Genomic DNA, 5,024 nt, shown 5'->3' with positions numbered 1-5,024 from the left:
TGGATAAGTTGATGTGGTTGACCGTATCTTGACTCTAATGCTCTGATAGCCGAAGTATATGGTTGGTAATCAATAAACATAAGCTATGGCAAGTTTGTAGCATTGGGATTTTTCAGATGCTTACTCTGCTCAGAAAAGATGGGGCTGATTATTAAGCATGGCCATTAGCATCTTTTCATGAGAAGGTAGTCACTCACCTTACCAGAGTGAAAGTATGGGAGACATGGCTTTGGGATCCCAAAAGAGAAAGAAACAGTTCCGTTAAGTTTGGCCTGATACCAGATTGTGGAGGAGGGACCTGTTCTGGTTGTTGTGGAGAAAAGTGCTTCTGAGGTGGTGAGACCAAGACCCACTCTGCTGCTGAAGGGACGCTTCAGTATGCTGGACTTGGATGAAAGTAAGGCCCCCTAACCCTGGGCTGGAGACTGGATTGCGGCCAATAGACGGTGGAGACAGGGATTGAAGACATATTTGGCAGCTGCCAGAGATATTGTGGGCATACCTGGTGCTCTGTTTTTTGAAGGATGAGGGGCACCGGAAACCTTGGCCATCAAGTGAATGAGAAGAGAGGGAGGCATCTGAGAGAGTCTAGAACTCACTCAGTCAGAGTGTTTTCTACTGAAAGTAAAGAAGGAAAGAGCTTTGGCCTCTTCCAACATCTTGTTCAGTTTTTCTAAGCTTCCTTACCCTTCGACAAAGTGTCTGAATACACAAAAGGTAAGAACGTTCAGTCAGGAGTTCTTGCATCCCACTGCTGGGGATAGTTTAAGCTTTGAGAGAGAACTCAATCATGTGTAGTCCAGCAGCTTTGTCAGGGTAAGGAAGCTTAGAAAAACTGAACAAGATGTGGAAGAGGCCAAGCTCTTTCCTTCTTTACTTCAGTAGAAACACTCTGACTGAGTGAAGTTCTAGACCTCTCTCAGATGCCTCCCTCTTTCTCATTCACTTGATGCCAAAGGTTCCTGGTGCCCCTCTATCCTTCAAAAACAGACGCACCCGGTATGCCCACAATATCTCTGGCAGCTGCCAAATTAATGTCTTCAATCGCCTGTCTCCACGCGCTATTGGCCGCATCCAGTTTCCAGCCAGGGTTAGGGGGCTTTAGCTTCTTCCAAGTCCAGCATACTGAAGCGTCCCTCAGCAGCAGAGTGGGTCTTGGTCTCACACCTCTGAGACTTTCTCCACAACAACCAGAACAGGTCCCTCCCTCCACAATCTGGTTATCAGGTCAAACTTAAGCGGAACTGTTTCTTCCTCTTTTTGGGATCCAAAGCCATGTCTCCCATACTTTCACTCTGTAAGGTGAGTTGACTACCTTCTCATGAAAATGCTAATGGCATGCCTTAATATCAGCCCCATCATTTCTGAGCAGAGCAAGCGCATGCTGAAAATCCCGCCAATGCTTACAAACTTGCCATAACTTATGTTTTATGATTACAACCAAAATACTTCGGCTATCAGAGCATTAGAGTCAAGATACGGTCAACACACATCAAAAACTTATCCAGAGTGAAATTGCAATTATCATACAACTCTCAAACATTGAAGAAGTGGAGATGTTGATATCTTTGAAGGACTTCTCTTTATCTGTCACTTTTGGTTGGTTTTTCTAAATCTATGGAGGGACGTAATGGGATTGAAAGGCAAGTAATTTTCACATTGCTGCAGCAAATTTTAATTATGAACTCCCATCACTGAACACTGCTTGCCATGAGTTCAACAGCCTTAACATTCTGGAAACCTCTCAATAAGATGTAGGCCAAAGCAACATGCACGACGCCTGGCCCGCAGAGAGCACCTCAGAAACTCTGCCAGACACTGTCAGGAAAGAGGGTCATGAGAACTGGTCTTTACGCAACCCACCAAAGAGAATGCCAACAGGCCAAATGTAAAGCTAAGGAAGTCTCAACCAATATGGTAACCACTACCTCAACCCAAACTGGAACAGTGCTGGACAGTTGAGTTGATAAAAGAATAGTGGTGTGTTGTTGGAAATGTTTTTATGGACTTTTTTTCCAGTGTGTGAGCCTTGTAACTGAAAAAGCCTTGTACAGCCCTGCAACAAGGATCCCCTCCTCAACAATTCTCATGATACCATTTCCTCAACTGACAGCACGATGCACGATGGTCAGCACGCCCAGCTGCCACATTTTATCTTGACCAATCCGCAACTCTCAAATGTCATCTTAAAGGTTGTCCAGTCGTGCTTATAGCAATGAGAATGAACTTTATACATATGCCATTCTGGATGATGGTTCTGAACTATCAATCATCCAGCTGTCAAAACATGAAGACCTTAAGGAGGACCCCGAGGTCTCAGTATCAAAAACCGTTAGACAAGATGTTCTCCAAGTGAAAAGGAGCCACGAGTAATGTTCCAAAAATCCCACCTGGAACTCTGTCACAAAGTATCAGTTAAGAATGCATTCACTGCTGATCGCTCGGTCTGTTGGAATATCCTGTCCAGCAGCTGCCCTACAAGTGTGGTTTCCCCATTCTCAAAGGTTTACCCTTAGCCTCAGCTCACAACTTTAGCACTGGCTCTTATTTGATCTGAGCCAACGCTTCATCTTGGCATTCCACCAAACCTGTGCACACTTGCCCTCCGGTGCCTCCTCTGGAGCTGTATAGCCCTTGGAGGGCTAGCAAAGAGTCTTTAGAGCTGAAATTGCCCACCACACAAAGGCGCCACGGTTGTGGGCAATTGGATTTCTTCCATATTGGAATGAGACACCGTGGAGAACTATCAACTGGCCTGATATGTGTTTTACAGTAGTTTTTTTAACTTCTGCACCCTAGGCCTTGCAGCCCCAGTGAAGCATTATTAAAAACAGATATGGAACATTAATGACAAGGAAGCATACCACATTTAGTAAACTCTGGCAAACAAAATTTAAACTTTAATCAGTTACATACAACTGTTTGTAAACAGTTTACCTCTCTGCAGCAAGGAATGTGTCCTTTGAAATTAATGAGGCAATCATTGGACCAGTCACTCTCACAGACCACAGAGGTGGGTTCAGGTTTTTTCGGCAGTTTCCTCCTGAGAAGACACAGGATATAATCTAATCTAATAATGCACTGCATCCAATAACACAGTGAAAAAAATGTACTCTGGTTAATTTAAGAAACCAGTGTCCTTTTGCTGTTTTCGTCCCTGCATTCCAATACAGTTGTGTTTTTACGCACTGAATAGTCATATTTTTACATGCACTCCCAGAGTGTCAATGTGAAAAAGATGCAAGTGAGGGAAATGTGGATTTAAAGAGAATTGAAGATGTACCAACGTTTTATACTCATGTAGTCAAAAACCCTGTTCAAAAACTGAGTGTGTGGAGAGAAACACATATTTAATAAATCTTCTCTGAACAAACAGCTATCAAGCATTATACTGTTAGTAACAGCTTAGCTTCTTTGCAGCAGAGGGTTGTCCCTCCTTTAAAATACATGTAGCGTTCATTTGACTGTCCAGCTCTTGAAGGACACACAGCTGGATTCAAGGTTCAGAATCAGGTCCAGGTCAGCAGATCTGGTCTGTGCTGCTGCTCCGCCTTCAACACAACACACACAGAGCTCTGAGTGTGAAACAACGATGGTAGAAGTGAATCTGACTGCCAGAATCTCTGACATGGAAGAAGAGTCATCGGACGGTTAGGATCCTGATTCTCAACCTCTGAGCCTCTGGTCCTGGCTCTCATGTTCCCACACAGATGGTTTTAGAGGAGGGGCTCCCTCCTCTCTGTCTCACAACTGATCCATGCTGCTGAGTTTTCACTCCACATCAGCTCAGCACACACTTTCTACCTTCATGTGGAGAGAAACACACATTATTCATCTGCACATCCACTGAATTTACATAATTTCTCCTGTAAAAATATTCAGCTGGGCTCCTTCCACGGACGTGGCTCTTCTTCTCTGTTTTTACATAGAGGAAGCTGAAATCAGCTGGTGTACTTCTACTATACTCACTAGATGGCGTTCATGAGCTCCAGTGAAGTGAAAGAGCAGCACCGCACAGGATTCATGGACAAGCATTAACACCCACTGACACACAGAAATGACTGAAGATCCACTAAGTTTATCTGACACAGTCTCTGTGTCTACAAGCATCCCTGTGAAATATGACTTGGACGAAACAAGCTGCAGCTGGTTATTCACAGCACAACTGGGATGAATTCATTTCAATGTCAGAATTTCAAAGATTTCAAAATCATCCATTTCAAAGTTTCTCAAGTCTGAAATAGTCCCTTCAAATGTCTTGTTTTTGTCAGACCAACACATCAAAAACCCAAAATATTAAAAGTTTACAATCAAATGATGTTGTTTTTTTTTTACATTTCTGCTTTGATGCGATTTTTCTGAAATGATTTAAAAATACCTACAGATTATTTTTATGCTGATAGCAGTAATTTCGCTCCAGACTTTACAAAGTTACAGTTTCTGAGATTCTCTGACAATAACAGCACAATAAACTTCTGCTAAAGTTTCTACTGTAACTCAGGTAACGACAGTGTTAATGAGTAAAAACGTTAAAAACAAACTGCTCACATACGCTCAGAGGAGAGAAGAAAACTGCGTCCCTTCAAAGTGAAACTAAAACAAAAGGAAACTGCCCAGAGAAGTGTGTGAGTGAAGGGGGCGTGGGTCGGAGGGAGAAAACTGCCGGGGAAATAAAGAACGTAAAATAAAGATAGCAAATTCACACAGAAGTAAAATGTTTAAGAACATGTTCATGATTGGTAGTTTGGAACTTGTTTAGGAGACAAAAACGTCTGAAACAACTTAACGCCTGGAAACTGGCAAACTTCTGTTTTCAGAAGCAGTTTTAGGGAAAGTTTAACAAAAAAAAAAAAAATCGGACTTAACAAAGTGGTTTATCACCCGCAACTGTTTGTTCCAACTGCAACAGCAGCTAATGTTAGCTGATCAACTGAGGTTTAATGCAACTAATATCACCATTAACTGTGAAGTTATGATTGATGTGGCTTCCTCTGGTGGGTGAAAAAGATAAACTGGCGCGCCCG

This window comes from Seriola dumerili, unplaced genomic scaffold (assembly GCF_002260705.1).
Source record: "Seriola dumerili isolate Sdu_G_001 unplaced genomic scaffold, Sdu_1.0 BDQW01000018.1, whole genome shotgun sequence".
NCBI classification, from domain to species: Eukaryota; Metazoa; Chordata; class Actinopteri; order Carangiformes; family Carangidae; genus Seriola; species Seriola dumerili.
The sequence above is the reverse complement of the archived record's forward strand: the minus strand, read 5'-3'. Positions refer to the sequence as shown.